This window comes from Tachyglossus aculeatus, chromosome 2 (genome assembly GCF_015852505.1).
Source record: "Tachyglossus aculeatus isolate mTacAcu1 chromosome 2, mTacAcu1.pri, whole genome shotgun sequence".
Classification (NCBI taxonomy): domain Eukaryota; kingdom Metazoa; phylum Chordata; class Mammalia; order Monotremata; family Tachyglossidae; genus Tachyglossus; species Tachyglossus aculeatus.
This window is the reverse complement of record NC_052067.1, coordinates 145,142,317-145,154,363: the sequence shown is the minus strand read 5'-3', so window position 1 is coordinate 145,154,363 and position 12,047 is coordinate 145,142,317. Positions and strand designations below refer to the sequence as shown.

The 12,047-nt window shown below is 45.1% G+C and overlaps 1 protein-coding gene across 3 annotated transcripts in view; it reads right to left on the bottom strand.

Moving 5' to 3' along the window:
• The window catches only part of FGD4 (FYVE, RhoGEF and PH domain containing 4), a 387,351-nt gene that overhangs the window by 135,664 nt on the left and 239,640 nt on the right, over positions 1 to 12,047 (bottom strand). The gene's annotated exons all lie outside the window — the stretch shown is intronic.

Sequence of the window (12,047 nt, the reverse complement as noted above, 5' to 3'; positions counted from 1 at the left end):
TATAGTAAGTCCTTAATAAATGCCATTAATAATAATAATAACAATAACAATAATAATAATACTAATAAATGCCATTATTATTAACGGATTATTATGAATAATAAGAGTAATAATAATAATAATGATAAGATGATGCTACTGGGGGCTTTCAGCCCTAAATCCTGGTTGAAAAAGCCCCCGGGGACACTGTAATCAATCAATCGTATTTACTGAGCGCTTACAGTGTGCAGAACACTGTACTAAGCGCTTGGGAAGTCCAAGTTGGCAACATATAGAGACGGTCCCTACCCAACAGCGGGCTCACAGTCTCGAAAGAGGCCCTGGATCCCAGTCAACCTCTGTTTGGCCCTGAAGTCCTTCTGTTTCTCATTCTCCTACCGCAGAACAACTGCAATCTCCTACCGCATTCTCCTACCGCGGGTTTTGGGGCAATGCTACTCAGTGCCCGCCAAACCCTCGCACCCCTCTTTCAGCCACCGCTCTGCAGCTGAATCCCAGGCGTCCAATCTGCTCTTCCCAGGCTAGCTGGCTGCAGAAAACCCACGGGCAAAACGCTTCTGAGTCTGTAAGCTCCCCAGATTGGTCATTCATTCGTTCAATTTACTGAGCGCTTATCGTGTGTAACGCACTGTAGTAAGCATTGGGAGAGTAGAAGAGGAGAATAAGTGGACACATTCCCTGCCCACAATGAGCTCACAGTTTCAGGTGGCTTCCCAGTGCCCAGGGGCGGTTCTCCCCTCCCCATTCCACGGGCAAGATCTGGAATTTGCAGCTGTATCTGTCACCTTCAGTCCCTTTTATTAGGGTCCATGTGTTCCAAAAGTGACTCCTGGGGACTCTCCCGGAGGGGATTTGGGGCTGAAAACTCTCCAGTAACGTCACATTACTACATAGGAGCTAGGTAGGGCACCAGCCTGCCAGTCAGAAGGTCATGGGTTCTTATCCCGGCTCTGCCACTTAATAATAATAATAATAATGATGGCATTTATTAAGCGCTTACTATGTGCCAAGCACTGTTCTAAGCGCTGGGGAGGTTACAAGGTGACCAGGTGGTCCCACAGGGGGCTCACAGTCATAATCCCCATTTTCCAGGTGAGGGAACTGAGGCACAGAGAAGTGAAGTGACTTGCCCGAAGTCACACAGCTGACAGTTGGTGGAGCCCGCTTGTCTGCTGCGGGACTGTGGGCAGGTCACTTCAGTTCTCTGGGCCTAAGTTACCTCATCTGTAGAATGGGGATTGAGATTGTGAGCCCCACGTGGGACAGAGACTGTGTCCAACTGGATGGGAAGCAGCGTGGCTCAGTGGAAAGAGCCCGGGCTTTGGAGTCAGAGGTCATGGGTTCAAGTCCTGGCTCTGCCAACTGTTAGCTGTGTGACTTTGGGCAAGTCACTTCACTTCTCTGGGCCTCAGTTACCTCATCTGGAAAATGGGGATAAAGACTGTAAGCCCTCTGTGGGACAACCTGATCACCTTGTAACCTCCCCAGTGCTTAGAACAGTGCTTTGCACATAGTAAGCGCTTAACAAATACCATCATTATTATTATTATTATTTGCCTGTATCCACTCCAGCACTTACTACAGCGCCTGGCACAGAGTAAGCACTTAACATTTATTATTATTACTATTACTATTATTACCAACACCACTAGCAGTATGGTGTAGTGGCAGTTGGAAGGTCGTGGGTTCTAATTCCTGCTCCGCCACTTGTCTGCTGCATGACCTTGGGCAAGTCACTTCACTTAGTGACTGGGCTTTAGTTATCTCATCTATGCAATGGGAATTGAAACTGTGAACCCCCGGTGGGGCAGGGACTGTGTCCAACCTGATTAACTTGTATCTACCCCTGTGCTTAGTACAGTGCCTAGAACACAGTAAGCCATTAAAAATAGCATTATTATTATTATTACTATTAGTCAACGGCTTCACCAATTAGGGCAGGGGCCCCTGGGCTAAAATAACTTGCGGTACCATTCCCTAGACCTGGAGAGTTTCCAGTCCTCTGCCAGTCTCGGCTCTGGGAGGGAGAGTCCCAGAGTTCAAGGCCCTACTGAGAGCTCACCTCCTCCAGGAGGCCTTCCCAGACTAAGCCCCTTCCTTCCTCTCCCCCCTCCATCCCCCCATCTTACCTCCTTCCCTTCCCCACAGCACCTGTAGATATGTATATATGCTTGTACATATTTATTACTCTATTTATTTATTTATTTATTTTACTTGTACATATCTATTCTATTTATTTTATTTTGTTAGTATGTTTGGTTTTGTCCTCTGTCTCCCCCTTTTAGACTGTGAGCCCACTGTTGGGTAGGGACTGTCTCTATATGTTGCCATCTTGTACTTCCCAAGTGCTTAGTACAGTGCTCTGCACAAAGTAAGCGCTCAATAAATACGATTGATTGATTGATTGAGAGTCAAGCAGAGGCCCACCCATTCCATTCCTAGCTTGGCCAGTGGCTAGCGAGTGGAAGGCCATCTGCAACAAACCAAAACTCCTCCGTGCTGGGCAGCAGCAACATCATCATCATCAATCGTATTTATTGAGCGCTTACTATGTGCAGAGCACTGTACTAAGCGCTTGGGAAGTACAAATTGGCAACATATAGAGACAGTCCCTACCCAACAGTGTGCTCACAGTCTAAAAGTCTAAAAGCAACATGGGAGAGAGTCAAGGGCAGAGACTCAAGATTACTGCGTGGAAGGAGGCAATGGTAAACCACTTCTGGATTTTTACCAAAAAACTCTTGTGGATCCACTACCAGGATGATTGCAGACGGAGGTGGGGCGTTCTGGGAGAGATGTGTCCGTGGCGTCGCTATGGGTTGGAGATGACTCAACGGCATAAGACAAGACCATTCCCTAGCTGGAGGTGGAGGGGGTGTTAGAGAGAGCAGATGACCACAGAGCGGAAAATTCAAAACCTACATTCCACAAAAAATACCAACTCTAGCATCCAGGATAGGGAGGGAGAGACGGAGGGGTTTAGAAGTATGGAACCAGGAAAGCAGCCGGATCCTTTCCGTAAGAGCCCCGTCCCGAGGACCGCGCTTAAAATTTTCTGTCCGAAGAACAGATTAAGCATTCTGATCCTGAAATAGAATTGGCTAATAGAGGGCTGCCAAAGAAGACTTCAGTGGTTCCCCTGGAAACCACCGAGAAGCAGCAAGGCCAAGTGGGTAGAACACAGAATTGGGAGTCAGAAGGACCTGGATTCTAGTCCTGGCTCTGCCACCTGTCCGCTATCATCATCAATCGTATTTATTGAGCGCTTACTATGTGCAGAGCACTGTACTAAGCACTTAAAGAGGCCGCTATGTGGCCTTGGGCAGGTCACTTCATTTCCCTGGGCCTCAGTTACCTCACCTGTAAAATGGGGATGAAGACTGTGAGCCCCATGTGGGACAGGGACCGTGTCCAACCTGATTAGCTTGTATCTAAACCAGTGCTTAGAACAGTGCCTGACACATAGTAAGCACTTAACAAATACCATAAAAAAATGACACATAGTAAGCACTTAACAAATACCATAAAAAAAACACACTGCCTTCCAATGAGCCAAGGAAAAGCACGGCCAACATGCTACGGTCACTGCGTATTAAAAACTCTCTGCGCATCAGTCCTGCTCATCTTCTCACTGGTTGCCATCCAAGTGCGAGTAAGAGAGGGTGAGTGGTTCTATCACTATAATTTATTTGTTCAATTGATTTCCACATAGTCTCTCCTCAGGGGAGGTAGAGGTGGGCTAGTGAAAAGATCATGGAACTTGAAGTAAGGAGATAAAGGTTCTAGTATTGGCTCCGTCCCTGTCCTGTTGGGTGATCTCAGACAAGTTACTTCACCTCTTTGGGTCTCAGTTTCCTCATCTATTAAATGGAGGGATAAAACTGCTGTTCTCCATCCCTCTTCAATTTCTAGGCCTGCTTGGGACACGAAGCCTTACTGAAGGCACATCTCCTCCAAAAAGCCTTCCCAGACTAAGCCTCACTTTTTCTCATCTCCCACTGCCTTTTGAGTGGCCCTGACTTTTTTTCCCTTTGCTCTTCCCTCCTCCGAGCCCCACAGCCCTTAAGTATATATCTGTCATTTTATTTATCTGTATTGATGTCTGGTCTCCCCACCTCTAGACTGTGAGCTTGTTGTGGGCAGGGAATGTCACCGTTTATTGTTGCATTGTACTTTCCCAGGTGCTTAGTACAGTGCTAAGCACACAGTAAGTGCTTAGTAATACGACTGAATGAATGAAGTTCCTTGTCAGAGGGAATAGAGTCTACCAATTCTGTTAGAGAAGCAGCATGGTCTAAAGGATTCTCAGTTTCCTTTGTGGGCTCCTCCTCCCCCTCCCATCCCCTTACTGGAGGGGTACCTCAAGGGTCAGTTCTTGGTCCTCTTCCGTTCTCCATCTACACTCACTCTCTTGGAGAACACATTCGCTCCCACGGCTTCAACTATCATCTCTACACTGATGACACCCAAATCTACATCTCTGCCCCTGCTCTCTCTCCCTCCCTCCAGGCTCGGGTCTCCTTCTGCCTGCAGAACATCTCCATCTGGATGTCTGCCCACCATCTAAAACTCAACATGTCCAAGACTGAGCTCCTTATCTTCCCTCCCAAACCCTGTCCTCTCCCTGAATTTGCCATCACTGTGGACGGCACTATCATCCTTCCAATCTCACAAGCCCGCGACCTCGGTGTCATCCTCGACTTTGCTCTTTCATTCACCTCACACATCCAATCCGTCACCAAAACCTGCTGGTCTCACCTCCACAACATCGCCAAGATCCGCTCTGCACTCTCCATACCAACCGCTACTTTGCTGGTTCAATCTTTCATCCTATCCCGACTGGATTACTGCATCAGCCTCCTCTCTGATCTCCCATCCTCCTGTCTCTCCCTGCTTCAGTCTATTCTTCCCTCTGCGGCCCGGATTATCTTTGTACAGAAATTCTCTGGGCATGTCACTCCCCTCCTCAAAAATCGCCAGTGGTTGCCTATCAACCTCTGAATCAAGCAAGAACACCTCACACTCAGCTTGAAAGCTGTCCATCCCCTCACCCCCTCCTACCTCCCCTCCCTTCTCTCCTTCTCCAGCCCAGCCCGCACCCTCCGCTCCTCTGCCGCTAACCTCCTCACTGGGCCTCGTTCCCTCCTGTCCCACCATACACCCCTGGCCCACGTCCTCCCCCGGGCCCGGAATGCCCTCCCTCTGCCCATCCGCCAAGCTAGCTCTCTTCCTCCCTTCAAAGCCCTACTGAGAGCTCACCTCCTCCAGGAGGCCTTCCCTGAATGAGCCCCCTTTTCTCTCTCCTCCTCCTCCTCCCCTCCCCATCACCCCCCTCCCTCCCTCTGCCCTACCCCCTTCCCCTCCCCACAGCACTTGTATATATTTGTACATATTTATTACTCTATTTTATTTGTACATATTCACTATATTTATTTTATTCATGATGTGCATATAGCTATAATTCTGTTTAGAGAAGCAGCGTGGCTCAGTAGAAAGAGCCTGGGCTTGGGAGTCAGAGGTCATGGGTTCAAATCCCGGCTCTGCCGCTTGTCAGCTGTGTGACTTTGGGCAAGTCATTTAACTTCTCTGGGCCTCAGTTACCTCATCTGTAAAATGGGGATAGACTGTGAGCCCCACATGGGACAACCTGATCACCTTGTATCCTCCCCAGCGCTTAGAACAGTGCTTTGCACATAGTAAGCATTTAACAAATACCAAAATTATTATTATTATTATTATTTATTCTGATGGTATTGACACCTATCTACTATTTTTTTTTTTTTTTGTCTGTCTCCCCCCTTCTAGACTGTGAGCCTGTTGTTGGGTAGGAACCCTCTCTATATGTTGCCGATTTGTAGTTCCCAAGCGCTTAGTACAGTGCTCTGCACACAGTAAGCACTCAATAAATACGATTAAATGAATGAATAAAAGATAGAGCACAGGCCTGGGAGTCATAAGAACTTGGATTCTAATCCCGGCCTGCCACTTGTTGGCTGTGTGACCTTGGACAAGTCATTTCAGTTCTTGAGGCCTCAGTTACCTCATCAGTAAAATGGGGGTTAAGACTGTGAGCCCCCCGTGGGACAACCTGATCACCTTGTAACCTCCCCAGCGCTTAGAACAGTGCTTTGCACCTAGTAAGCGCTTAACAAATGCCATCATCACCATCATCATGTGGGACAGGGACTGTGTCCAACCTGATTAGCTGGTATCTGTCCCAGCTCCTAGTAATAATAATAATAATAATAATGGCATTTATTAAGCACTTACTATGTGCAAAGCACTGTTCTAAGCGCTGGGGAGGTTACAAGGTGATCAGGTTGTCCCACGGGGGGCTCACAGTCTTAATCCCCATTTTACAGATGAGGGAACTGAGGCACAGAGAAGTGAAGTGACTTGCCCAAAGTCACACAGCTGACAATTGGCAGAGCGAGGATTTGAACCCATGACCTCTGACTCCAAAGTACAGTGCCTGGCACATACCAAATCTATCCATATTGTATTATACTTTCCCAAGTGCTTAGTACATCATTCTGCAAACAGTAAGTGCTCAATGAATACTACTGATTGACAGTAATAGTCACTGGGGTATTTATTAAGGGCTTACTATGTGCCTAACTCTGTTCTAGGCACTGACAGATATGAAATCATCTATCCATGTCCTAATAATTGTGGATCTATCCCAGTCCTGGGCACAGCACTTGACAGACAGTATGCCTTTAATATAAACACCATCATTGTCATCTTGCTGTTCCAAGTTTTATCTTTTTCATTTTTTAATTCTATATAAATACAATAATTATATATAAAAATATATTTATTTTTTCTTCACACTCGCCCTGAATGCACACAATTTATGTCTGTCTGACAGCTCAATTAGATTATAATGATGATTATAATGATAGCATTTATTAAGCGCTTACTATGTGCAAAGCACTGTCTATTAAGGGCTTACTATGTGCCTAGCGCTGCAGACTGGGAGCCCGTTGTTGGGTAGGGATCATCTCTATATGTTGCCAGCTTTTACTTCCCAAGCGTTTAGTACAGTGCTCTGCACACAGTAACTGCTCAATAAATATGATTGAATGAATGAACACAAGGTAATCAGATTGCCCCACATGGGGCTCCCATTCTTAATCCCCATTTTACAGATGAGATAACTGAGGCACAGAGAAGTGACGTGACTTGCCCAAAATCACACAGCAGACAGGTGGAGGGGTCGGGATTAGAACCCATGACCTCGGTCTCCCAAGCCCGGGCTCTTTCCATTGAGCCACGCTGCTTCTCAAGCTCTTTGAGAAAATGGATTATGTTTTTACTTCTTTGTACACCCCCAAACCTAGTTCGGTCCCTAATAGATGCTCAATAAACATTACTGAATAAGTGTATGTATATATGTTTGTACATATTTATTACTCTATTTATTTATTTATTTTACTTGTACATATCTATTCTATTTATTTTATTTTGTTAGTATGTTTGGTTTTGTTCTCTGTCTCCCCCTTCTAGACTGTGAGCCCACTGTTGGGTAGGGACTGTCTCTATATGTTGCCAACTTGTACTTCCCAAGCCCTTAGTACAGTGCTCTGCACACAGTAAGTGCTCAATAAATACGATTGATTGATTGATTGATTGATTTCCTCATTTTGAAAAATTCAGAATTACAAAAAGAGCTACTCTGTCTAATAAAACATGGCGTTTTCAAGGGCACAATTTTATTCCCCCATGGACTCGGCTGTTTAAGTTTTCACAAATGCTTAGCATTGAAGTGGAAAGATTCTGCTCCCCGGGAGCCTCTGCCCATCAAGGAGATTCCCAAGCCCAGCAGAAATCTGATTTCATAGACAAAAGCCTTACTTGATTGTATAATCTCAGTGTAAATGCTTTTCAGTCACTCCACGCAGCTTCAAACAATTCCCTTCGCAGACAATCCACTTTCATGACATTGAAAATGAGTTACCTTAAAGCCATTGAGAAACATAAATCCTGCAGGATTTTTCTTAAGATGTGCACACTTGACTACTATGTGATCCTAGCCGCTCAAGAACAAAAGGATTTTATTTGAGCTATTAGTCCACTGCAGAATAATGCATCTCATTTACAATAATAATAATTTAATAATAATTTAGGTATTGGTGAAGCGCTTACTATGTGCAAAGCACTGTTCTAAGCACTGGGGAGGATACAAACTGATCAGGTTGTCCCATGTGGGGCTCACAATCTTAATCCCCATTTTACAGATGAGGTAACTGAGACACAGAGAAGTTAAGTGTATATATGTATAGGTATATGTACTGTACTTGTACATACCTGTATATATGTTTGTACATATTTATTACTCTATTTATTTATTTTACTTGTACATATCTATTCTATTTATTTTATTTTGTTAGTATGTTTGATTTTGTTCTCTGTCTCCCCCTTTTAGACTGTGAGCCCACTGTTGGGTAGGGACTGTCTCTATATGATGCCAACTTGTACTTCCCAAGCGCTTAGTACAGTGCTCTGCACACAGTAAGTGCTCAATAAATACGATTGATTGATTGATTGATTAAGTGACTTGCCCGAAGTCTCACAGCTGACAAGCGGAGGAGCTGGGATTTGAACCCATGACCTCTGACTCCCAAGCCCATGCTCTTTCCACTGAGCCACGCTGCTTCTATTTCAATCATTCGATCGTATTTATTGAGCACTCACTGTGTGCAGAGCACTGGATTAAGCATTTAGGAGTGTACAAAATAACAGAGTTGGTAGTCATGTGCTTAGTACAGTGCTCTGCACATAGTAAGCGCTTAATAAATACGATTGAATGAATAAATGGTAGTCATGTTCTTGCCCACAAGAAGTTTACCATTTAGAAGGGGATACAGACATTTATATATACATATATATGTACACGTTTCAGATATGTACATTTATACATATATGTATATGTATACACGTATATATATATATATATGTATATATACATATATACACATTTCAGATATGTACATAAGTACTGTGGGGCTGAGGGAGGGGTGAACAGCCCAGGCTTTGGATCAGAGGTCATGGGTTCAAATCCCAGCTCTGCCAATTATCAGCTGTGTGACTTTGGGCAAGTCACTTCACTTCTCTATGCCTCAGTTCCCTCATCTGTAAAATGGGGATGAAGACTGTGAGCCCCTCGTGGGACAACCTGCTCACCTTGTAACCTCCCCAGCGCTTAGTACAGTGCTTTGCACATAGTAAGCGCTTAATAAATGCCATCATTATTATTATTATTAAGTGCAACGGCGATGTGGAAGGGAGTGGGAGAAGAGGAAAGGAGGGCTTAGTCAGGAAGGCCTCTTGGAGGAGATGCGTTTTTGAATAATCAATCAATCGCATTTATTGAGCGCTTACTGTGTGCAGAGCACTGTACTAAGCGCTTGGGAAGTACAAGTTGGCAACATATAGAGACAGTCCCTACCCAACAGTGGGCTCACAGTCTAGAAGAATAAGCCACAACTTCAAATAGGCTAGTTTTACTGTTCCTTCTATAAAGTCTCTGATCCTTGCATTCTGCACAGTCTTTTAGACTGTGAGCCCACCGTTGGGTAGGGACTGTCTCTATATGTTGCCAACTTGTACTTCCCAAGAGCTTAGTACAGTGCTCTGCACACAGTAACCGTTCAATAAATACGATTGATTGATTGATTGATTGCAGAGGAGTTCACAGCCCTCCTAAAATCCCACCTCCTCCATCACACCACCCCTGATTAACTCCCAATCACGCCATCAACCCATCACGCATCTCATCTAGCTGACAGTCACCTCACAACTTTGTTTATCGTCGTGTCCACAGTTGTGCAGTCAATTATTTATTCTGATTACCCTAGCTGGGGATTTTTTTTTTATGATGGTCTCCCCTGGATGAACCAATCAATCAACCAGTGGTATTTACTGATCCCTTACTGTGTACAGAGCAATGTGCTAAGTACTTGAGAGAGTACAATTCAACGGAGTTGGTAGGTGAGTTCCCTGCCGTCAATGAGCATCCAGTCTAGATCTATCAATCAATCAATCAATCGTATTTATTGAGCGCTTACTGTGTGCAGAGCACTGTACTAAGCGCTTGGGAAGTACAGAGACAGTCCCTACCCAACAGTGGGCTCACAGTCTAGAAGGGGGGGGGCAGAGAACAAAACCAAACATACTAACAAAATAAAATAAATAGAATAGATAGGTACAAGAAAAATAAATAAATAGAGAAATAAACATGTACAAACATATATACAGGTGGGGAGACAGGCATCACAATAAATTATGGGAATGTACAGAAGTGCAGGGGAACTAAGAATGGAATATCAAGTGTTTAATGGATAGAGATCCAATTGCACAGATGGCTCATTCAGTTCATCGTCTTTATTGAGAGCTTCCAGTGTGCAGAGCACTGTACTAAGTGTTTGGGAGAGGACACTATAGTAATAAACAGACACATCCCCTGCCCACAAAGAGCTTACAGTCTACAGGGGGAGGTGGACTTTGCTATAAATAAATAAAATGACAGATAAGGACGTAAGTGCTGTGCAGTTGGGAGGGGGAATGAATCAAGGGAGTGAGTCAGGGCGACGCAGAAGGGAGCGGGAGAAGAGGACAGGAGGGTTTAGTCGGGGAAGGCCTCTTGGAGGAGATGTGATTTTAATACGGCTTTGAAAGTGGGGAAAGTGGTGGTTTGTTGAATAGGAAGGGAGAGAGTCGTTCCAGGCCGGAGGGAAGAAGTGGATAATGGGTCAGCGGCAAAATGGGTGAGGTAGGGATACAGTAACTAGGTTGGTGTTAGCAGGGCAAAGTGTGTGGGCTGGGCTATAGTAATAATAATAATAATAATTATGGTATTTGTTAAGTGCTTACTATGTGCCACGCACTGTACTAAGTGTGGGGTGGATACAAGCAAGTCAGGTTGGACACAGTCCCTGTCTCACATGGGGCTCACAGTCTCAATTCCCCATTATGCAGATGAGGTCATAGAGGCCCAGAGAAGTGTAGTGACTTTCCCAAGGTCACACAGCAGACAAGTGGCGGAGCAGGGATTAGAACCTCTTCCTCCCTTCAAGGCCCTATTGAGAGCTCACCTCCTCCAGGAGGCTTTCCCAGACTGAGCCCCTTCCTTCCTCTCCCCCTCGTCCCCCTCTCCATCCCCCCCGTCTTACCTCCTTCCCTTCCCCACAGCACCCATATATATGTATATATGTTTGTACAGATTTATTACTCTATTTATTTTACTTGTACATATCTATTCTATTTATTTTATTTTGTTAATATGTTTGGTTTTGTTCTCTGTCTCTGCCTTCTAAACTGTGAGCCCACTGTTGGGTAGGGACTGTCTCTATATGTTGCCAACTTGGACTTCCCAAGCGCTTAGTACAGTGCTCTGCACACAGTAAGAGCTCAATAAATACGACTGATTGATTGATAGAACCCGTGACCATCTTACTCCTAGGACCAGGCTTGATCCACTATGCCATGCTGCTTCTCTACGTAAAGTAAGTGCTCAATAAATACCATTGATGGAGAAGCAGCATGGCTCAGTGGAAAGAGCCCGGGCTTTGGAGTCAGAGGTCATGGGTTCAAATCCCGCTCTGCCAATTGTCAGCTGTGTGACTTTGGGCAAGTCACTTCACTTCTCTGTGCCTCAGTTCCCTCATTTGTAAAATGGGGATTAAGACTGTGAGCCCCCCGTGGGACAACCTGATCACCTTGTAACCTCCCCAGCGCTTACAACAGTGCTTTGCACATTGTAAGCTCTTAATAAATGCCATCGTTATTATTATTATTGAGCCACTGAATAATTTCCACAAGGAAATTTGTTTGGATCACAAATTCCTCCATAAAATGGGGTGAAGTGTCCAAGGAACACTTGAAGCTGCAAGGAAATACTTGGACCGAGTCTGCCACTTTCATTCATTCAATCGTATTTATTGAGCGCTTACTGTGTGCAGAGCACTGTACTAAGCGTTTGGGAAGTACAAGTTGTCTGCCGTGTGACCTTGGCCAAGTCACTTCACCTCCCTGTGCCTCATCTG